Source organism: Cupressus sempervirens, chromosome 5 (assembly GCF_028749045.1).
Source record: "Cupressus sempervirens isolate cs-2001-9-10 chromosome 5, ASM2874904v1, whole genome shotgun sequence".
Classification (NCBI taxonomy): Eukaryota; Viridiplantae; Streptophyta; class Pinopsida; order Cupressales; family Cupressaceae; genus Cupressus; species Cupressus sempervirens.
In genome coordinates, this window is record NC_143122.1 from 470,337,127 (window position 1) to 470,362,981 (window position 25,855).

General features: G+C 34.7%; 2 pseudogenes; one reads left to right on the forward strand and one right to left on the reverse strand.

Moving 5' to 3' along the window:
* Positions 1-6,885: 6,885 nt before the first annotated feature.
* LOC149556794 (65-kDa microtubule-associated protein 3-like) lies at positions 6,886-11,496 on the reverse strand (annotated as a pseudogene).
* Positions 11,497-20,475: 8,979 nt separating this feature from the next.
* Positions 20,476-25,855, forward strand: part of LOC149556795 (type I inositol polyphosphate 5-phosphatase 4-like) — a 37,562-nt pseudogene continuing 32,182 nt past the window's right edge.

The window sequence follows — 25,855 nt, forward strand, 5'->3', positions numbered from 1 at the left end:
AAAGGAAAAACTTAAAATCATGTCAAAGTCCACTAGTGTACAAAGTCAAGGCATTTTAGTTGGCAATTCAATTCATAGGTTTCTATCATTGACATATGCGAAGACAATTACTTTCAAAGTGTCATCTCTGTAATTGTGAACTAGATGCAGACAAAGCCTCAGATTATGCCACTGTAGAAAATTTATTCACTATATATACTAGTCAATTGATTATAATAACATAGAATCTTTTGCGATATAGAAAATATATTAGAATGAATAATAGGCATCATGTCCTCTTCTCTACTAAAACCAACTTGTGATTACATATAGCCAAAAAGGCATTTTGACTTGATTGAGCATTAGCAAGCATTCCTATTTGTAAATGAAAAAATGTCAACTTGATTGAATTAGATTAAGTTTAGTAAGAAACTCTCAAAGAAAAGAAAATGGGCCTTTTGGGAAGGGCTCATAAATCTACTAGAGAACTAATCCTTATATAATGCATCAAGGGCCCCTATATTGACTATTCCTAGTCCCTCTCCCCCATTGATTTGAAAAAGAACAATTACCTTCTCAGCAGAAAGCATGTTAAAATCTAGCTCAATAATGTTTTTGATTCATTGACTTAGATCATGCCACTCTACTAAGCCATAGAAAAACATTATGCAACAATCCATTGCCTTCAATAAATCATACATAGAATGATCTAAAGTTTAATATGGGATTCCCTATGATAACTTTGTCAACAAGTATATTGGAACTGATTAAAGTAATAAAGGATTAACTTGAAATCATGTCAATGTCCATTAACTTGAAATCATGTCAATGTTCACTAGTGTACAAAATCAAGGCATCTCCATTGGAAATTCAATTCACTAGTTTCCATCATTGACATAAGCTAGGACAATTAATTTCAAAGTGTCATCTCTATGATTGCGAACCAGAATATTATTGATGGGGCAAAATAATAGACCTCTGCTATAAACATCGAATCCTCACACTAAATATCTAATATGTATTCAAAGCCCATCCACAAAAAAAAAATAGAAATGAATTAATCTGTCATCTACCTCTTCTTAACAAAAAAATATCATCAAAAAAATTCAATAGCCCATATCTTAATAAACCAATAAATTCGATATGCACGTTCAAAGAGAACATGCCTATTCTACATCAAATATACAAAATGACACTAAATATATATATCACTCAACCGAACACAAAATAACTATCCCTCTGCACAAAAATCCATCAATTAAAAATTAATAAAAATCCATCAACACATTGTAAAAGAGTCACCAATAAAGGTTGCATCCCCTATTTTAAAGATCAATTGTCTGCTTTCACTTGGCTTATAGCCTTAACTCATTCACACATCATGATTTTATATATATATATTTATATATATATATATATATATGGCTTCCCAAGTGAGATGAATTTATATACCTAGCCTTATTTGTATAGGCTCTTTAGAGATCTAAATATAAAGACCTATGCAGTGCATGGCTTGATTTTAAGAGTCATCATTTTTGTGCTTCTCCTCATTTCCTTGATTGTTATGTTAAGGAGCAAGACAACATCTAATGTTTTTGTTTCTACTAGTGATACTATTCAAGGATTGAAATATTGTTTCAATGACTTCAAGCCCTTTAGGTAAGCATATTATTTACTCTTTTTTTAATAATTCATTCTACTATTTAAACATCACAAACTAAGGCTTGATTTCTAAGCTTAAAGTACTAAATAATCAAAGTTGACTTACTTTCTAGATGTTTAATTTTTTTCCTTAATGTGTGATGTTTATAATCTTAGAATTTTTGTGTTGAATGATTTCATATGTTGCAGATTTGTTGTAGCTATCGACATGATAGGTTGTCTTTATTCCTTAGTTTGAGTTGTTCTTGTAATCAATGGAATCAATGGAGGACTTTACCCTCATCTCAACTACATCTTTGATGAGGCATGGCTTATTTTAGTAGCAGATTTTCTTAAGATTTTCCACTTTCTAAAAGTATACCATTCCATTAATTGTCTTTTGAGTGTGCAATTATATAAATGAAACTGCAAGTTGTGGCATATATAGCTTTATCTAGTGCCTCTATTGGCATAGGATGCATTATGATAACAAAGGAAGATAGTGGAAGATCATCTAACATTGACATATTGTGAAAATAATTAAGTTTTCCTCATCCTTTATTCCCTATGCAATTTCAAATAGTAGTTTGATGAAACAAGCACATGCATTTTCTATCTTTAATGGCTTCCCTATTGTGTGATGAACGCTTAACAACAATGGGGGTTTTTTCATTGTCACATATCCGTGCAAGAAATTATAAAAAGGTTTCTACTATTCTATAGGCCTCCTACTATTAAAGGGGCTTCAAAATGTATCATATCTCATTTAAGAGCGAGTAGAAGTAGTGATAGATTTAGCTCCATATCCATAACCCATTAGGAGATCCATTTTGAGATTGGTATTTCCAATGACACATCTAGTTTTTACAAGGGCCATTTTACCTCATTGAACCCTATACAACTACTCTAAAACTTTCACACTATAAATTAGGATCTAAAAATTTGCAATAAATCACAATATGAAAGTTGAATTCCTCTTTAAAAAATAAAACCTAGTAGTGTTTTAGAAGAAATAATAAGCATACTCTATTAAGGGGAAAAAAATTATGTTATTTCCAAAACAAATAACATTTTAGGTGCTCAAATACAACTTTCTAAAAGCTCAAATAACTTCTAGCCCTTATTTCGATCCTACGGTGATTATCGACAAGTATAGGGTTGCAAGATTAGTCACAAGGAGGAAGCAGAGCTATGCCTTTGTTTGTTGTCCATGAAAATATAATTCTACAATGGTCAAATGTTATGAGAGCTATGGCTATAAGTACTATGACAACTATAATGTTGATTACTATGACGAAGATTTGGATTTTGATTCTGATGGATATTGCAATGAGAATGTGAGTTCACTTTTCTATACCAACATTTTATATCTCTTTTTTTTGTTTTCTTATGTTATAGATATTGCTAGCATGCCACATTTATTGTTTTCCATAAACATAGACATTTCCATCAACATTTAAATATATTTGGGGTTTTGATGTTATGGATATTGTCAAATTTTGAGTTTTTGGTTATTGGGTGCCTTTATTTTGATATGGGGAATGGATTTGAACCTTTTTAATTTCATGTAGTCTAATTATGACCTGCTCATTTCTTATATCCATGGGTGGTGAAAGAAGAAAACTCAAGCCCATCACTTATGATGATGTCAAGAGAAACAAGAAGGTGTGGAGGATTTTGTGGAAGTGTGGGGTTACTAGTTACTTGAAATGCCCCCATGGTTCAAAATTCCAACCCAAAGAACCAAACTATTTTTGAAGGAGTGGAAAGATTGAACTCTCATGACCTATGGTAAGACTACGGAAATAAAAGAGAAACCCATTGCCCAAATGATTGGACTCTCAACTAAGGGGAGAAAATAAATTTAGGGACAAGAAATTACTAAAGACAATTGTCCAAAATTTCCTCAAATGCAAGGAAGGAAAGAGGTTGGTTAAGAAAAAAAGAGCATATATCAAGTTAAAACCCCAAAGGAGCTATGGGCTGAAGTGCTAAAGGTGATTCTAAATTATTTCACATTAGATGGAAGATTTACTACAGTCTTTGGTTTCCAGTTTTCCTTGTTGAATCACTTTAGGCACAAACAAAAAGTTTTTTTCCATAATGTTTGCTAGCTTCTCTTGAAATTGTGATTCAAGAACACAACAAACATGCAAGAAGCCCTCTTTTTCATGAGGTTTTAAACCTCCTCATTGTGGAATATGTCAAATACCTCCCAACCTGCTCCAATGATAAGAAGCAAGAGTGACTCCCCTATACTTGCAAAAGAGGAAGTTCCAGTGTTGAATCAGGATATGGGATAAGCATAAACTCTAATGATGAGAAATCCCAGGATGAAGAATGGGATACCACTAGTACATTTGAGACCATTTTTTGACCATTATTGGTCGAAATTTTTACCCAATTTTTTACCAAACTTTGACCAACTTCGACCAACCCATTGGTAAAAAAAAATTCGGTCAAAATTTTGACCATCCTTCTGGTTGGTCAAAATTTTGACCAATACGTTGGTCGAAAAACCTCCATAGCCATGGTGCAAGTTCTGCCAAGAATTGGTCAAAATTTTGACCAATGAAGGTAAAAAATTTCGACCAATAAAGGTAGAAATTTCGACCAAAGAAGGGAAAAAATTTGACCAATAAAGGTAGAAATTTCAACCAATGAAGGTAAAAAATTTTGACCAATAAAGGTAGAAATTTCGACCAATGAAGGTCAAAAATTTTGACCAATGAAGGTAGAAATTTTGACCAATGAAGGTCAAAAATTTTGACCAATGAAGGTAGAAATTTCGACTAATGAAGGTAGAAATTTCTACCAACAAGTAGGTGTAAGATTTTTTTTAGGCATTCTATAAAATAGTCACATGCCTTGCATATGATATGACATTTTGCATGCATCCTACACTCTCTCATCTGGCTGATGATGGATTACGGAGAGTGATCTGAAACCATGATGCTAAAAAACACACACAATCAAATCCAAAATGAACTTGCATTACAAATGGATTGTGGAAATCTAATATTGTTAATTTTGCATGCATGTCTACTAGGACAAATATATGTTTAAGTTGTGATTGTCCTGGTAGACATGCATGCAATTTTACCAATATCATATTTCCACAATCCATTTGTAGTGCAAGTTCATTTTGGATTTGATTGTTTTTTTTTTAGCATCATGGTTTCAGATCACTCTATGTAATCCATCATTAGCCAGATGAGAGAGAGTGCAGGATGCATGCAAAATGTCATATCATACGCAAGGCATGTGAACTGTTTTATAGAATTCCTAAAAAAAAATTGATAGTAACTAACATGAAAAATATATAATTAGTTATATGATTGAGACAAATCATGTACCAGTGATTTGGTCAAAATTTTGACCAGATAAATTTTGACCAATGGGTTGGTCAAATTTGGTCAAAAATTGGGTCAAAATTTTGATCAATGAAGGTAAAAAAATGAACCCAAATGCACTAGTGCAAGTATGCTCGCCAAGTTGACTCTTTGAGTTCGATCATCAAGTCACCCCACCAAAGTGCTTCATCAAGGTCAGTCTTTAGGTCCGCTCATCGAGCTTGCTCACCAAGTCAGCTCGTCATGTCATGTCTCTAAGTGGCCTCGCTAAGTCAGCTCGCCAACTTGCCCCACCAAGTTGCCACTTTAAGCCCACTCACCATGTTAGATTGCCAGGCCGACTCCCCAAGTCAACTCACCAAGCTAACAATTAAAGTACGCTCACCAAGTTGACTCTCTAAGTTTTCTCACCAAGTCTGCCCCCTAGGCCAACTCTCCAGGTCAGCTCACCAAGTCACCCCCACCCAGTCACCTCAACGAGTTGACTCATTAAGTTAGCTCACCAAGTCTACTATTCAAGTACGCATGCCAGGTCAGCTCGCTAAGCCATCCCACCAAGTCATGTCACCAACTCGATTGTTCGAGTATGCTCACAAAGTTGACTCTTTAAGTTCGCTCATTAAGTCACCCCACCAAAGCACCTCATCAAGGTCATTCTTTAAGTCCACTCACCAAGTCAGCTTGCCAAGTCGCCGCACCAAGTTTACTCACCTCTCAACCAAGTGGACTCGCTAAGTCGGCTCACCAACTTGCCCCATGAAGTTGACTATTCAAGTATGCTCGCAAAGTTGACTCTTTAAGTTTGATCATCAAGTCACCCCACCAAAGTGCCTCATCAAGGTCAGTCTTTAGGTCCTCTCATCGAGCTTTCTCACCAAGTCAGCTCGCCATGTCGCATCTCTAAGTGGCCTTGCTAATTTGGCTCGCCAACTTGCCCCACCAAGTTGCCACTTTAAGCCAACTCACCATGTTAGATTGCCAGGCCGGCTCCCCAAGTCAGCTAGCCAAGCTGACAATTGAAGTACGCTCACCAAGTCGACTCTCTAAGTTCGCTCACCAAGTTTGCCCCCTAGGCCAACTCTCTAGGTCAGCTCACCAAGTCACCCCCACCTAGTCACCTCAACGAGTTGACTCATTAAGTCAGCTCACCAAGTCTACTTATTATATTTTGTATCTCATAATGATCACTCTATAAGAGAGCATATTGCCTTTGGCACCCATTCAGTGCAGGCATATAAAGTCTACCATCAGAAACGACATCATCTTTGAGTATATTTATATTGTCATATCAGACAACTTATCACAATATTTAGAGCATAAATATAAAGTTATATCAGAGATGGCCTACATATTTGCAAATTCTTACTTGTATATCAGACACAACAAATAGTACAAGGTACTGAGAATTTCCTCATTCATTGCATGTAATTTCCTGTATATCAGAAATAGCAAATATATATCACCTTGATTGTTATGCAATCATAATTATTTTGATCTGAACCATACTATATATGCATTTGGAATTAAGAATCATTCAAATATTACTTTAATACAAGAAACTGTTTCTATATTCATTGAATTGTGAAGAATTCAAGTAGTATCTCGTAATCAGAAACATAAGGAAATTACAACCACCAAATTATGTGACTGAGAAGTGAGTCTGCAGAGTCTGCAATTGCTCATTTTACTATAGACAACATTTTCCTAAGAAGCTTTACCCCAGTCAAGAATTGATACTCCAATGACACATACTCACAACCACTAGTTTTCTGTCCACCAGGGTCCCTGCCAATATTTGAAGGTTGCATATGATGCATGACTACTACTAGGATTTTCTCCACAAAAAGAAATTCATGTTGTCATAAAAGCTATTGTCTAGTAACATCCTGCCAAATCTCGTGCCTCTAAAAATCTAATGATGTCTACATATGTCAGATCCCAATTGTGACGGTCGCAAATAACACATTACATATCTTCCTAGAATGTTCTTGATAGCAAGAGATCCCCTGTTTTAAAATAAGGCAAATCAGAGTCAATCCATTTAAAAGTCAGATATACAAATATAGATGGCACACAGTCTATTAGAAACTTAAGCTTCCACTCTACTTACCAAACATGAGAGTCACAGTTGTTGTTTTGATTATCGCCCATCACAAAAACACAGCCATGAGGCACATGCTGCAAATGGATATAACATGAAATATAGAGATTTTAGTTAACTTGTTTATTGATCGTGTAATCAATGAATAACAAAAGGATATGTGATGTGTGAAACCTCTATATTTATGGAACACATTCACACAATCAGCAAGGTTGGATTTTTAATCAGTTCAATGTTTACTTTGATATGAAATTTCAAAGTCTGGAAGGAATTACTCTGGTAAGAAGCAGAATTATGATTTGCTTGAGAACATCCACAATCAAAATTAGAACTACAAGGTTCTAGTGATGAATCTTTTGGTCCATCCAAGCTATATGGTGAAAAACTTGTATAGATGTCATAGATAAGCAACAGCATCCACTGCAATGTCATAGATGTCTGAGTAAATAATAGTTGATCCTGGCAGTGAGCTCTCCCAGTTGGAGAGAGCAGGTGCCCAGTTTCTGTTGAAGTAGAGTGATTCATCATTTATTCTTACATTGCATGGCCTCCCTGCCATAGCAAGAAATGTTCTATTTTAAGGTGAACATCCCAAGATCGACAGCCCTGCTACTATGAACTTTATGGCTCTAGCATTGTAGAGATTCTAGCACGATTACTATTAACATTTCCTATATTGAAGAAATAACTAACACCCCAATCAACGTTCCCTATAGCCAAGTACTAAAGCGCATTGCTTACAATACTCGAAGCATGCTTTGCCCCAACAATGGTTGTTATTCGAGATGTATATTCCCTAAAATATTGTACTTGCTTCCACAATGCTCATTTAACAATACCTACACCAATCAGCGAACACCAAAGAACCAGCAAATTCAGAGCCAGATGTTACAAACACATTGCAGAGCTAAGTCTTATATGACGAAGCATTATCTACAAAATTTGTGTTGGGTTCGTTTAACAAAATTTGGAAAGACTTTAGCAAGAATATGATAAGGACCAGACTTTTGCAAGAATGGGACCAGACTTTGGGCTTGCCAATGAAGAATTTGATAACATAGTACTCAACGAAAAATTCCTGCAAAATATATTCTTTCAAAAGAAATTTTGACCAGAAAGGCACCTGATAAGCTGAAGGTTCAAGACAAAATTTTGTAGGAAGATCAGAGCGGAAGGCACCACTTTCAAGACATTCAACATGGCCTCCAATATATGTTTCACTCTCAAGTAGATGCCCATTGTAAAACTTTTCTGGTTCAGATTGATGCTTGTTGGAACAAATGATGTTTGCCTTGAATGCCTGCAAAGGTTCATACATTAATAAAAATACAACAATAATACATGCATGTATCATATCCCTGTTGGATTCATGCATAGCATTAGATAAAAGCACCGTACTATTGTAAATATAGAATTGACTATTTGTTATATTGTATACCTTGTTATAATCCTCCAGCCAGACCTCCTCTTCACATGCAAATATCCATTTTTCAACTTTCTCAAGGATTTCCTTCCTGCTAAATGCCTCTTCTTTAGTCAAAGCAATATGTTCTTCAACAGTTTCAAGAAGTACTGATGGATCAACTAACCCTGAAAAAATTAAGAGATGAAACCAAAATCACATCAGTTGTCTGAGTGAAAATAGATATCTTTGGTTATATTCTAACATAAGAAGCCAAAAAAGCAGTGCCAAAAATGTACCAAAATCCAGGGAGGCAATTGCTTCATCCATAGCAATATTACTTTCTGAAAAAAGATGAGTTCTTCTACAAATTTCTTCCAACTCTGTTCGCTTCTTTAGAACAAGTTCCTCCATCTTGCTTCCTTTCAACTCCTCTAGCCTTGCAACCTCTACTTCAACCTGCAGAATCATAATCATATTACATATACAAAAAGAAAAAGTGAGCTTACATGCACAAGAATGACATCAATATCTGCAAACATCAAATTGGATATAGGTCAACCTGCATACATTTTCAATGAATTCCTCTGACAAAGAATTGGGAGAGCAAATTTCATGCTCTGAAGCTGCAATAGTGCAAGTAACACTCTGGAACATTAGTTGCTCTTCAACAGGTGTGTCCATTTAATTCCAGAGTTCAAGCATAGTAGTAGCCAAATCTTGAAGCTATAAACATCCACAGTAGAAGAGTTTTAGCACTGACACAGATCACAAAACACACAACTTGCACAAAACAATACAACAAAATAAAATAATTTGTGCAATTAAAACAAATGCCCTATTAAAGAACTTACCTTTTGCATTCTATTTCTTTTTTCTTCTTGCAATCTATGAATTGTCATTGCTAGTCTTTCAATAGTATCATCACTAATGCTCTTTGCCTATTCTAACTCATCCAAGCTTGGATGCACTTCTTTCACAGTGTATGAGAAATCTATGCCAAGGACCGAGCATAATTCATGAAGGGTATTACAATACTCAATTACTTTGAACAAGCGATTATTCTGGGGTAAAAATAAGTAAGAGTGAGAACAAGGAAATGTGGAACAGAGACAATGAATGTAATAAAGGTGTCAGGACACATTAAATGAAATGATGTGGTAATCAAGAAGAAGTTTACGGTAAATTAAGACAAAGCACAAGTAGGTTGACATATACAGTTTAAGAAATGGTATTTTGACACATCTTATGTTACTGGCCATCAAAATTCATCAAATGTTAGCAAAAAATAAATGAAAAACAATCAGTCTAGTGTCTGAAAAAAGCCCCTCATAAATGAAAAATAGACATCAATGACAACTACCTCATAATATGTTTTCAAGCTAGAATCAGATAAGAATAACTAGGGTCACATATTAGAACTTTATATGCAATCTAGAGAATAAATATTTTAAAAGGATCTCTACATATAAAATAAGACTTCAAACATTCAGTAAGATGGGAGAGTGAAGAAAGCATTAAAAGCCCCTTATAAATGAAAAATAGACATCAATGACAACTACCTCATAATATGTTTTCAAGCCAGAATCATACTAGAATAACTGGGGTCACATATTAGAATTTTATATGCAATCTAGAGAATAAATATTTTAAAAGGATCTCTACATATAAAACAAGACTTCAAACATTCAGTAAGATGGGAGAGTGAACAAAGCATTAAGATTAAAGCAACGTGTCGCTAAAAAGTAGGGAACTGTGAATTAACAACATGAAAAATTGATTGAACTGCAGTGATTACAATTTATCTCACGAGTAATAATATTACCCCATACTTGCAAACAATAATTCTATATCGCAGATTGGCCATTGGACTGAAGAAAGTTTGAATCCCTTAAAATCGCCGACATAACATAACAAAGCCTAGATGTTTAAGCAAAATATGAAATGAACCAGTCATAAAATCCTTACCTTCTCCTCTTGAAGTGCTTGGAGTTGCCTCTAGTATTCTTCAAGCTTTCTTATAGATAAATCGCTATAGTCTACACTAACAGTAGAAGGATTGAGCTGCATATATCCAGTAATTTCATTTGAAATCCTTTGAATTTGTGTCTTAACATCCACAATCTGCTTAATCTGATCTTCCTTTCTCTGTCGCATTCCTTCCAAGTGTGGAGTAATAGCTTCGAGTTGTTCCTTCAAGCTGCCTGGCTTTCTTTCTCCCTACATAATCAAAGTGTGTGCACATGTTCCACTTCAAAATTTTGACATAAAAGGTAATGATACAAAGACTCATAAATTCCATTAAGCCAGAGTGGTCTGAAGAGCCTCTCATAATGTGTTTAGGAGATTGTTTATCTATAATAATTAAGTAAGAAAAATTTTACTGAATCTTACAGCGAGTTATTACTGAACCTGCTTGAGAAGAGGGTGATCTCCAAGCGCTGAAATTATGGAAGCAAGCTCTGATTCATAATCTGCTATCATCTGATGAAGCTGAGCCCTCGATCAGTTTGCTTGATCCACTTTGCGTGTGTATACCTCCAAACACTCTTGTTCGAGCTGAAGCAACATTTTATCTCTTTCATCATGTGGTTCCCCTATTTCATCCCATATCAACTGAAATCAACCAACTGCTAGTTAATATCTCACCCAAATCTCTTTCAAGCTATTAAAACATTATGATTCATAAGCTTCATTATGTTATAATCATCACAGATATCATTAATACCCAGAAAAATAAACCCGTGTAAATCTGTGAATTCTTTTATCAAAAACATATTTCGGCTGAAAGGAAATAGACACAAAAAGTTAAAAGAAATTCAGCAAGGCCAACAAACTTTAAGATACAATTCCCTAGTGGGAAAACCAGCATGAATTCAACTAAAATAAGAACACAATTTATCCATTTTGTCAACAAAAAGAAAGAATCTCATATAAAACAATTTTACCTACAGCTCATATAGAAGAGAACCACAAGTTGTTTCCAAATGGTATAGTTGATCCCGTTGCATGCTTGACATTTTGAATACGCTACCAGGTGATTCCAAACTATTTTGTATCCGCCAACAATAGCAGCTTTATTAGATCAGGAATTTATGTAAAATAGATTTAAACATTTGTAAAATATGAAACCCTGCTTAATTTGATTTCCATGAAAAGATGCTTATTGTCAGGCCTAGACTTTCGGGTCTGGAAAAGATAAATGCTTGGTAATATTAATTTGCCACCAAATACTTGCATATTTCTGATTCGTTGTCTATAGCTTAAAACATGAATACATCTACTAAATAAAATACAAATCACTCAAAAAATTTGAATGTGGTAGAAGAGTGATCAACAACACAGTGAATCGAGTCTATAGGTTTGTGGCATTGACGACACTTGCTGGTTTGAGAAGAGATTCAAAAGGAGGCCTGGTTGAGGATGCATTTCAACAGCAAGCAAGAGCGAAGACATGATGCATGCATCACTCTGATGAAAAGACTGGCAACAAATAACATGCAAACATATGCTTATTTTATAAACTTCAATGAAATCTATTTTCTCCTTATCAGATCAAAAGACTGCAAGACATCACTCAAGGCATTCGCATCATGATCTTAGCCAAATTATAGGAAGTCTTTGTAATCAAATTACTTTCTTTCAATATAATGGGAGGAATCTCCTTTCACAACAATTCACCAAAAACAAAAAACTCAAAACATGTAGAAAACAAAAAGTAGAGAATGCCATTTAAAGAGCTTTTTCAGTGTGTTGAAGAAAGTTGGTAGGCAATACAGTACAGAACTACATATACCCACCATTTTAATCTCAAACAAGACATCCACTGAATTGTTATTGTTAGGATAAACCATGGACAGAAATAAAAACTACATGCAAATATAACCAATAATAGAAAATAATAGAACACACAAAAATGAACACAAGGCACCAAGATTTAACGTGGTTCACCCGATCCCTGGGCTACGTCCACCAAACAGCAAGTCCGATCTTATTACAATCCAGTGATTACAACCTGATTACAATCCGTAATCCCTTACAGCTCAATACCGCCGCAAGAACCAATTTTGTATCACCACATATAAAAAATACCCAACCCTAAGCCCTTTTTATACAAGTATTAAATCGCTTTAGGGTTATAACATGTCGTCCATATGTCGGCCATAATATGTCGGCTACCATGTCGGTTACTTCCCAAAAAAAAATTTTACCCCACTGTTTATGAAGTATGTATAGTACTTTCCTGATCAGTCGCCACAATCTAACAATCTCCCACTTGGAGACTGATCCTGTAGCAATACAACTACCGCATGGGGCTCCCACTGGATCAAACCACCCTGGACTCTGCTGTTCTTTTATTCTCATTTAGTCCAAAAGACCAACTGAAGGAAGAGGAGTTCAGCTTCTCCCTTGTTACAACCTTTGTCAACATATCTGCTGGATTTTCATTGGTATGTATCTTCTCTAGCTTTAACTGTCCATCCTCCAAAACTGACCGAATGAAATGGTACTGCAACTGTATGTGTTTGGTCTTAGAATGCAGAGCTGAATTCTTAGCAAGATGAATGGCACTCTGACTATCTGTGAACAAATAATTATCCTTCTGAGGATGTCCCAATTCTTCCAAGAAGAACTGAAGCCATATCATCTCTTTGGCTGCCTCTGTAGCAGCAACATACTCTGCCTCTGTAGTGGAGAGAGCATTAATCTTTTGTAGCCTAGAAACCCAGCTCACGGCTGCCCCACCAATAGTAAAGACATAACCTGTAGTACTCCGCCTAGTATCAATATCCCCAGCCAAATCTGAGTCAACATAGCCCTGTAAATCAATAGTAGAGCCCCCAAAGTGTAAACACTTATTGGATGTTCCTCTCAAATATCTGAGAATCCACTTGACAGCATTCCAATGCTCAAAACCTGGATGACTCATATACCTGCTAACGACTCCCACTGCATGTGCAATATCTGGCCTAGTGCATACCATAGCATACATCAAACTTCCTATAGCTGAAGCATAGGGTACCTTGGACATCTTATCCTCCTCTTCATGTGTCTTGGGACACATCTCCTTAGTCAATTTCAAATGACCAGGTAAAGGTGTGCTGACAGCTTTAGCATTCTCCATAGAGAAATGTTGCAACACCTTCTCAACATAATCAACTTGAGATAGCGTCAATGTTCTGTTCTTCCTATCTCTGCAAATCTTCATACCAAGGATTTATTTTGCGGCCCCCAAATCCTTCATAGCAAATGCATGTGCTAATTGGTATTTCAGCCCCTTAATATGATCCATGTTAGACCCAGCTATAAGCATATCATCAACATATAAACATAAAATAATGTAGCTATCATCATCCAACCTCTTAAAATAAACACAGTAATCTGAATGACACCTATTATATCCATGCTCATGCATAAAACTGTCAAATTTCAGATACCATTGCCGAGGTGCTTGCTTCAAGCCATATAAACTTTTCTTCAATTTGCACACTAAGTTCTCCTTACCTTTGACCTCAAAACCCTGTGGTTGAGCCATATATATTTCTTCATCCAAATCACCATGAAGAAAGGCTATTTTAACATCCATCTGCTCTAAATGCAAATCTTCAGTAGCCACAAGACTTAAAACAGTACGAATAGAAGTCATTTTAACAACAGGAGAAAATATCTCATCAAAATCAATTCCCTTTTTCTATGCAAATCCTTTTACAACTAACCTGGCCTTAAATATTTTCTTAACTCCTTCCTCTTCTTTCAACCTGTAAACCCATTTATTCTGTAAAGCCTTTTTACCTGCAGGCAACTTGCACAAATTCCATGTCTTATTTTTCAGCAAAGAGTCCATTTCATCTTTCATGGCAGACTCCCACTGAATCTTAGTATCCACCTGCACAGCTTCATCATAACTTTTAGGTTCACCAGCATCAGTAAGTAAAATAGAATACAAAGAGGGAGAAAACCTTTGTGGAGGTCTAATTGGCCTTGTTGACCGTCTAACATTCACTGGTGTGTGTGGTATTTGTTGTTGCAGTTGTTGCACATCATGAGGAATGGCTGGAACATCAGCTTTTGGAGTATCATCCAGCACTACATAATCATCTTCTTTCTTCTCATGTTGCTGCAACAGATCTTTGTACAACACTTTTTCATTGAATATGACATCCCGACTTCTTATAATTTTATGATTTTCAAAATCCCAAAGCCTATAGCCAAATTCATTAATACCATATCCAACAAAAACACATTTCTTTGATTTAGCTTCTAGCTTGGTTCTATTTTCAGAGTCTATATGAGTAAAAGCTTCACAACCGAAGGTCTTGAGAAAAGAATAACTCACCTTCTTAGCAGTCCATGCTTCCTCTGGAATACCACACCCCAAAAGAGTAGAGGGACCTCTATTAATCAAATATACTGCAGTATTGACAGCCTCTGCCCACATGTGTAAGGGCAACCCAGCATGCAACCTCATGCTCCTTGTGTGCTCCATTATAGTCCTGTTCATGCGTTCAGCCACTCCATTTTCCTGTGGAGTCCTTGGAACAGTTTTTTGTCTACAAATACCATTAGTGGAGCAATAATCTTCAAATTCATGACTACAATACTCACCACCATTATCAGATCTGAGACATTTTAATTTCTTACCAGTCTCATTTTCAACCAAGCATTTCCATTTCTTAAAAGTTTGAAATACATCATATTTTTGTCTAAGGAAATAAACCCATACTTTTCTAGTTGCATCATCAATAAATGTAACATAATAATGAGAGCCACCAAGGGAAGATACCTAAGCTGGTCCCCATACATCTGTATGCACAAGCTCTAATTTCTCATTTTTGTTTTCCTTCCCTGTCTTTACAAAACTCACTCTCTTTTGTTTTCCATACACACAACTTTCACAGAAATCCATATTCACACATTTTAGACCTGGTAAAACTTTCCTTGAATGAAGTACTTTCATACCTTTCTCACTCATGTGCCCAAGTCTATTGTGCCATAGCGCTGTATCAGAATCTACAACGGCTATTTGTTCTCCCTACTCAACTGCAGTAATTGTTCCTGAATATTCATTTTTCTCTGAAACAATCAAAGTAGAAGGAACAATATGACCTGTACAAAGATATAAGGTGCCTACTTTCACACCTTTTTCTACTACAAGGGAACCTTTTGAAACCTTCCAATTTTTATCATTAAAAGTAACTACACAACCCTCATCACCGAGTTGCCCTGCTGAAATTAAATTTCTACTTAGTTTTGGAACATGTCTTACCTCATGTAGTAGCCAATGATTCCCATTCTGCAACTTAATCTTAATTTTTCCCTTTCCAACAATCTGACAGGGTTCATTATCCCCCAAATAAACAAGCCCAAAATCCCCTTGGACATAATCAATGAAATAACCTCTATGAGGTGTAGCATGAAAAGAAGCACCAGAATCTAAAACCCATGAATCATCAACATTCTCTAAAGATAGAAGCAAAGAATCCTCTTCGGATTTGTTACTTACCACATTTGCCTCTTTGTCTCCATCTGATTTATCTCCTTCATTTTCCTTTCAAGTCCAGCAATCTTTCTTTTTGTGCCCTGGTTTCCCACAGTACCAGCAATCATTTGGTCCTCTCGATTGAGACCTCCTCCCCTTTGACTTTCCTCTTGATTTCCCACGATTTTCAGAGTTACTTCCTCTTTCAGTCGTTCTGCCCCTGCTTTGTGCATTTAAAGCACTTCCTGATGTAGATCCACCTGAGGATTTTCTACGAGTTTCCTCACTTAAAATAACACTGATCACATCATCATATTTTAGGGTACTAGATCCAGGAACAGAATTACTCACCGCCATTACCAAGCCATTCCAGCTTTCAGGCAAAGAACACAAAATCAAGAGAGCCCTAATTTCTTCATCAAAATTGATACGCACAGAAGATAATTGACTAGTAATAGTATTAAACTCATTTAAATGATCTGCAACAGATCCACCTTCTGCCATTTTCATATTAAATAAACGCTTCATGAGAAATACCTTATTTGAAGCGGAGGGCTTTTCATACAGTGTCGCTAGGGTTTTCATCAAATCTTCTGTCATCTTTGCTTTTGTAATATTAAATGCCACCGATGGTGCCAAGCATAACCAAATGCTTCTGAGTGCCTTTCTGTCCAAAAGATCCCATTCAGCCTCTGACATAGTTCCCTGATTCTTGGCTTTTCCTTCCAACGGCTTCCATAAATCTTTCTGATATAAATAGTCTTCCATTTGCATCTTCATAACTGAAAGTTCTGCCCATTAAACCTGTCAACCCTCAACTTACCCTCATTTGCCATCACTCCCACTCAACTGTGAGACTCCCACTTAACCGTGAGACTTTCCTGCAAAGGATAACTGAAAGACAACCTTGCTCTAATACCACTTGTTAGGATAAACCACGGACAGAAATAAAAACTACATGTAAATATAACCAATAATAGAAAATAATAGAACACACAGAAATGAACACAATGCACCAAGATTTAACGTGGTTCACCCGATCCCTGGGCTACGTCCACCAAACAGCAAGTTCGATCTTATTACAATCCAGTGATTACAACCTGATTACAATCCGTAATCCCTTACAGCTCAATACCGCTGCAAGAACCAATTTTGTATCACCACATATAAAAAATACCCAACCCTAAGCCCTTTTTATACAAGTATTAAACTGCTTTAGGGTTATAACATGTCGCCCACTATTTATGAAGTATGTGCAGTACTTTCCTGATCAGTCACCACAATCTAACAATTATCCTATCTTAAAACAAAATCAAGATTCATGAAACTACCAATTTAAAAGGTTCATAGTGCATTCTATCCATTAAGAAAAGTGCAACTTGAGATAAAATTGTTTGAAAAGTAACCTTCCAGAACACGTGTAAAATGAAACGTACACTTTCTGCCAAGTTTGGATCAGGGATGTTCTACTTCTAGATGAAGAGGTTCTGCAAGTCTAAAATAAAACTACAGCTCCAAAATCAATGACAATTTTTTTGTTTATAGTGTTACTGCTGCCACAAACATAGGAAATATACATAAGAATATGCCCACTATTTAGAAACATCAAGACAGTAAGACACGAGATCTTGAAGGGAAAAGAAGAGGAGGTTCATAGAATTAAAATTACAATTAACTAAAAAAAATCATTTTGGCATATATGTGAAAAAGAAAAACTCGCACAGTCTAAGCCAAGGATAAATTCCATTTAAATTTCAGGCTGGGCATAAAATGCATTCACCAAGCACAAATGATTAAATAATATCTGGAGCAAGTCTTGATCTATTTCTCTAATTTTAAACTCCTTCTAAACATAATATAGAAACTCTAACAAAAAGCTATGTAACTATTAGAAGTTACAGTGTTTTGATAGATAGAACTAGCACCTTCAGGCCCTGGCTACCTTGTGGTAGATAACTGTCACACTTGACCCAAGAAAAATAATATAGGTGGCATGCAAATTTAGCATGGCATTCACCTTGAATTTTATCACAATGGAAGCCAAGTTCCTACAGTCAACCAACAGTAATATCAGAATGATACAGTATCTTCACATAATGCAAACAACTTTAGGATAATGATTTACTGGAGATGAAAACTTATAAGCAGCCAAACACAAATTAACAAATCACTTTGATAGGGTCCAAGTGAGAAATTGCAAAACCTTCTCCGATTTGAAAACATAAATTAAACTTGAATTTTAAACTATATTAGTTTTCATGAATAAGGGGACTAGGTAAACAACATTAGAGTGCTAGTCTCAAATAACAATCAACTAGAAATGATATAGGAAGAGTTGTTCCTAGAGAAAGAGAATAAAATAAATCAAAAGAGAGAAATATACATACAACATTTTAAGTTTTAATTTTAATTTTAATTCTATCCAAACATAGGAAAAGTTAATTCTAAAGCTCGCACAAGTCCCAGTTAAAAATATTTTTTGTAAAATAGACTTAATTAATGGGGTCGTGAGACTGAAGCCTAAGAAGCATCAATGCATTCAAACCTAGACAAATGAGGTAAGAAAAGAGTAAAACATTCTAACCATAATTGCAAAACTTGTTTAGTACTCACAAGCCAAATTGCTACGCAAGTTGTTATTAAATTCATGGTGATTCTTCCCTATAAAACTGATTTGGCAGTAGGGAAAAACAATTTTTGTGCTAATACTTGTCCAAATCCACATTAAAACCTTTTTTTACCTACAATTTTTAAGAAAAACACTATTTTTCACTTCATTTCCAAACACAATTGGCAACTTAGTGTAATTAATCTTTCATATTTTACTTCATTTATTAATTTAAGTTATCTTGGCCGTGCATTTCATATTTTATATTTCAGTATGTCAGCAACAAAGGGTTTTTTATCAACAAAAGTATGAATAATATTTTGTCACATGCTTTTCCTAAGGTCAAATGGGATAAGTAATGGAATATACTTCTTTATACATAAGAACATAACAAACACTAATCTATTAAATAAAGAAATATCAACTTTCATAAATTTAAGATATTAAAATCTCAATTCTTATAATTTCAATTTCAATACATTGCTTACTTACAAATAATTTGTTTACTTTTAAATACTTTATAGAAATTATTAACTCCATTCAAAGTAAGAGATGCTTCTAACATGCACCATCCAATTTCAAATTTTAAATTGGGCAGCCATTATTCTTCCCATAAAATATGATTTCTATCAACTTTTAGTAGTTACTAAATTTGAATATAAAATCAAATGTCAATATGATACTTCCACATGTCAATTTCTAAGCTAAAACATGATTTCATAATGTTTTCCCCACTCAACCTATTGCTCAAACTTTTAGATCTTAAACTATAAGAAATCCACGAAAAGAGAAGCTCGGTGTAACCATGTGATTAGTTCAAATCATACTTTAAAATACATAATACTTTTTATAAATTGCAGGCCATGTAAACCTTGACATTCCAACTAATAAGTCAAAATCATTCTTCTCCATTGACAGAGCTTTCTATGTCTAGTCTTTTGGTTGGTTGTCAAAATAGTGGTTCTCCATTCTTATTTACAAATATATTTCTTCTTAGCTGTGACATCAGCCCACAGCTAAGTAGAATCTCTATAAATAAGAAAAACGTTTCCATCCATTCTCTGTTATCTATATAAAAGAGTGGTAGGGTTGCTAAACTCTTAAGACCCACATTTCTGGCTACATCATCATTCTATTCAACTTGTCTCTACCAATGGATGAAAAGAAGAATAAGGCATGTTTCACTGAAACACTCTTTTAACATTACCATATACATTGATCGACCCATATTTTGTAGACAATGAAGTTGATTAAATGATCTTGCTTGGTTTTTTGTATGTGCAGTATTCATGGCCAAAGTTGGTTGCCAGGAAATGGCTAAATATAAAGTCAAAACCTAAAAAGTTTCAAGTTGATGGATTTATTGAAGGTAATCCCATTCTCACAAGGAAGAATGTGCACCTGATTTTTATAACTGTGGTTCAGTTTGTCCTTTTTTTGGATGTTCATGGTCGTATTGCACTATTGCTTTTACTTTTGAAAACTTTCTAGCTTGCTTCAATGAAGTGTAGTTTATCTTAAGATATTTCAAATTTCTCAAGGAGACCTCTAATACTATAGATCAGTGCTCTTAAAAAAAGTTAATTTTTCTAGTATAAGGTCAAATATTTTGGTGCTCAAATCACTATTTTGAAAACAATGATAAGTTGGCTGTTAATTTGATAACTTACCAAAAGACATCAACTCATTGGGAACCACTCTTTCCTATCTTTCCATTGCTGTCAATTGTTATTAGATTTTCTAATGAGGGGAGGTCTATTTAGTGGCCAAGTAGAATTCAAGTTTTCAAGGTTTCATACTTGATACAAATAAAAATGATAAGTTGGTACAATTAGATTTTGAATCAGGTTCCATGATCCTATTTGTATATCTGAATTAGCACAGTTGTAATTCTTACTACTTTTCTCGAACATGACAGAAAATTTGGTGACCAGACCTACATATGACACACCAGAAAGACATGAGCCATATATGTCTCAGTATACAAACGTGCAAGATCTAAGGTATATCACTCATTAAAGTGGATTCAGATAAATTCAGCTGAGATTTGATAAGGTGTTACTGTTTTGTCACTGCCTATAAAATCTTTTCTTCTAAAATACTGAGCTATCAATTTAACCCATGTTGCATTACAAGAAAAATATGACTTCAATTTTTTTTTTTGGGGTTGCAGGGTATTTGTGGGAACATGGAATGTAGGAGATGAAGTACCCCACAGTGGCCTCAATTTGGATGAATGGGTATCATCAACTCCAGCAGATATCTATGTTTTTGGGTAAAAACAATATCCTCTCATCTCATTCCAATCAGTTGTATCACCAGAAAATGTGTTTACTCTTCTTTTTCTAGTCAATTGGGTTTCAATTCATGGGTAAGTCATTTTTTTAGGTGGATACAGGTAATCCTATTCCTATTGGGCCAGGGTGATTCCTCCTTTGGCTAAGTGTTCATCCAATCTTTTGATTTGCTTGGAAGTGGCCCTTGATCAACTATCTTCTAGAGATTATCAAGTGGAATCTCATCTCACTATCTTTAATTGCAGGTGTAGTATAACAACTGTGCCTGTGTAGTGTGCATTTGAGGTCTAAAAATAAACAGCTTTCATTTTACTTTTTTCAGTTTGATTACCCCAACATGCCAGTTAGTTGATTTTACTGCATGTTGACCATCAATAGCTAACAATAAACAAATCAAATACAAACTTCACAAGCATAGATAGCAGCTGCCAAAAGACTGAATTTCTTGGATAAAAACCTGAGTCAGACTAATCAAAAGCTTGGTGTCTAAACAAAAAAGATATCATGAATGAAGTGTATATTGAAAAATGTTGGCAATAGGAGCTGTATTAAATGTAATTAGCTTGCTGTCAATCAGTTTCAATTAGGAACAGCAGCTTTCTCCTACATAATATTCTGTTGCATTTTTTCTACTGTTCATTTTTATAGTTCAAAAAATAACTGCTTAAACTTAGAAAATTATAGATTGCACCGGCAAAACTAAGATCTCAATCTCAAAATCTGAACCTTTTTCTCAAAAACTTGGAATCTGAGCATTCAATACACTGATAGAGCAACCAATAAATTATGAAATTCCATGAACCTTAAGCAGTGTCTTCCATAATGGGAATCTTAGTCACATAAAGCCATCAATTTGTGGATAAAAAGGAAAAAGATAAAAGTCATGGTAATACTCTTAAAAAATGATACAAACATCACTGATCAAGGCTTCACAATCCCTGAATCCCATATTTTATAAAACCTCTCTTTCAAAAGTAAAGGATCCATTTAATTGCATTTAGTTACTACGTCATATACATACATAACTAAAACTTTCAAAAGATACTCATTTTAACATTTAATTATTAGTCTATTTATGCTTAATGCATTTGTTATCAAAATTAATTATTTTAATATAACTTATAATTTATATATAATGAATATATTTATATAATTAAAAATCAACTAACTAATTGTTCTCCCCAAACCACTGAAAGTGAAAGATATTCATCGAACATCAAAAAAGAAGTCTTCCCATGACCTTTTCATTTATTGATATTGATATTATCTCCTCTCAGAGAAGATGTTATATTCCTTAGTTTTAACCCCCTTTTTTGGATATCTCAATTGTTTTTGCAGGTTTCAGGAAATTATGCCATTAAATGCTGGGAACATATTGGGTATAGAAGACAATGGTCCCGCTACAAAATGGTTAGCCCTTATTCGCCATACATTGAACAAAGATAGAAATCAAAGCATCAGTTTTACATTTTGTAGAAAGGATGGGTCAATATCTTTAGAGGATCAAATTTACAGTTTTGATTCTAATTTTGAGGGTTCTCAAGGGCATAATAATTTTGCTCCATCTGGGTCACTTTCATTAGAAGATGAAAGTTCATTCAATGGGAGAGATTCACCATATTCTCTTTACCGTAGCCCAATCTCATACAGTTCTTCATCAGAAAGATCCTCATCCAACTTGGGTGAGATGAATTACAACTTTAATTCAAGTGGGCCAAATTATTGCTTGGCAGCTAGCAAACATATGGTTGGCATTTTTCTGTGTGTTTGGGTGTGTAGTGATCTGAGAAAACATGTCAGAGATATAAAAGGTTCTTGTGTTGGTTGTGGGCTAATGGGCTACCTTGGAAACAAGGTATAATTAGAAAACTTGTTTCATGTTTTCCACACTATTCAAATGAACTATTATTGTAGGGAATAGTTCATTTCAAGATTTTAAAAGTTGTTCAATATTCTTGTATCTAAGATTACTCATACTCTAGAGGAATACCTATTTAACAGATATTTTACTTGTTTACAGGGCTCTGTTTTGATCAGCATGCTATTCAATTAGACAAGCTTCTACTTTGTTTGTAGCCATTTGACATCAGGAGAGAAAGAAGGTGATGAGATATTGAGGAATTCTGATGTGAGGGAGATAATGAAGAAGACCCACTTTCGCCAAACAAACAAGATTCTCTCACAGAAAACCCCAGAGAGAATTTTGGAGCATGAGTAGGTTTTAATATTGTATCCTTATACTCCCAAATAGATATTGAATAACTCAATACCATTAAATTTTTAAAGAAAAAGCAAATGAGAAAACTTCATATGAGATCTTACAATTATCTATAATAATTTATGACAAAGGTTTAGGTAATATGTTGTCTGTCTGATTTGGTTCTATATTTTCTTTCCTTTTGCAGTCGAATTATTTGGCTTGGAGATTTGAATTATCGTCTTGCACTCCATTATTCTGATAATAAACAAATCATGGGAGAAAACAACTGGGAAACTCTATTCGGAAAAGATCAGGTAGATACATAATCTATGGCATTGGATTGAAATGCTAGGGTTTGGATTAATTTTATGACCCAAATCATAAAAAAATCATTCTTAATGAATAATTCTATGGAACATTCATAGATGTGCTAAGATTTTATTGAAACTTTTTTTCAAAAATATTTTTCTCTGTATATTCAGTGGGATCTGAATATCCAAGGGCGTGCAGTAAGGTGTCTTAGACTTGGCTCCTACTCATGGCCATGATGGATTTGATTTGAGGTAAGTCTTTCGAACCCAAACTATGGTCTTCGAGCACCAATATTTAAACAGGAGTTAACAGAAAGAAAAAAAAACTTTGAAAAATATAATGTTGCATTCTTCCTCCCCAAAATTTAAAGGCATCTATCGGTTCATTGGAAGAAACAGAAGTTTGAAGCTTAAAAAATGACAAACTAGGGCACGCCCACGGCTTCCACTGTTACAGCAAGTCATTCTTCCTCAATACTCCACCAATCGATCTCAGATCAAAAGGAAAATGGATGAATGAAGACAAGAGAAACTTAAAAAGAGCATCTATCGGTGTTTCATAGCAAGGAAAGATCTTTCTAAGGAGTTCAGAAGAGCGAAAACCATTTTTGCATGCAGCTCTGGCGCGCGGGCAAATGCATAACAATGAAATAGTGAAATCCCTCTTTCAGTTTAACATTATGAAGCCCGTGTTGGTTGAAATTTTGACCAACACAGAAATGGATTAAAAAAAAAAGATGTTTTTCCTTCCATATTTCGACCAATCTAAAACATTTTAATAGATGGTCAAAAATTTTGGTCGAAAAATAGGGTCAAATGTACTAGTGTACCACCATCCTCAACACCTCTAACACAATCACTCTAATTGATTTAAACCTTTTACCTTGAATAGTGCTGAACAAATCTTCATCACACCAGTGAACCCTCCAACCCACACTTTGTCGTGTGGATAAATGAAGTTTCACTTTCCTTTTTTTGTTTATATCCCCGACAACATCAAAATTTTGATGACAAACTTAAGTGGGACCAAAATTTTGATGTTATCAAGATTTTTTTTTTAAAAATGAATTTGACAAGCCAAATTGGCTTGTCATCGATAACATAGGTTGAAAATAGGACCCAAATGTACTAGTGTGAAAAACATATTTTCAATGAGAAAGAAGAGACTACATCAAAGCCACGAAGAATGACACCTCACCTATGAAAGTTGGAATATAATAGAATTTGAGGTCGTCAAGGCATCAATACTGACCACCTTCCAAAGGGACTAAAATGTTATCCCATAGAATTTAGTAGGTTTCCCTACTATGAGAAACTACAAATTGTGCATTTTTTTTGATACCATGCATATTGGAAAGAATGTAACAGAGACACTATGGAAAATATTGGATGGAAGGTGTGACAAAGAAAGACTTGCCAAAATTTGTGGTGACATTCATAATTCCAATCATGCAATGTAAAATATCATTGAATCAAAAAGCAATGGAGATCGGATGAATGCAAGTGTCCTTCCTTTGTTATTAACAGAGCAGCAAAGTGATGCCATAAAAGAAGTCATACAAACAATTTGATTTCCTACATGATTTTTTGTGAATATAAGAAATCTCATATCAAAGAAAAGTGAATTTGGCCAAGGGCTGAAAACACATGATTGACTTATTGTCATCAAGGTAAGTCACAGTCTTTCATATTTACAATATATTTGTGAAACTACATTCAATTTTCATTGTATTACATTAGGAAAAAATGAAATGACCAGTTGATAATTGTTGTAGTGTGTGTTACCCCTATCACTCCCAAATAACTTCGACAATAATATCAAACAAGTGATATATGATCTTGGAAAATACATGAGGTAAGCAGTGATTTTTTTCAATATATAAAACAAGTAATATATTGTAAAGTCTCGTATTTATATGTTTTTGTGGCTTGAATCCCTTGTAGGTGGTTGACATCAAAAGAAATCCATAAAGAAGATATAAAACATTGGAAGAAAAGAATTCGTCTACTAATGTGTGAAAAGAAAAAGTGTTTACCTTCAACTTTTTTCAATGCACAAGAACAATACCTCATACACCAAGTTGAGGAGACTGAATTTTGTGGACCTATACAGCCTAGATCAATGTGGATGGTTAAGAGACACTTGAAATTTTCTAAGGGTTTGGTTTGACAAAGAGCATGTATTGAGGGTTCTATGATTGAGGGATATATGGTATACCAGATGATGGTGTACTTTACTCAATATCTTCTTAATCTTGCAACACAAACCCATATAGATTGCATTTGGGATCTCAACTCCATTAAAAAAAATGATGGGGGTTACTTGGTAGAGAATCGTAGATTTGGGAAAGTGAAAGGTAATAAATTATGAGATTTTATTGTAGTTAATTAATAATTAATCTTCAAAATAAATTTGTTGCAAGTCATATATTTACTTTTGTACAACTGCTAAAGAGTGGGATGCAATATATTTGTTTATTGTA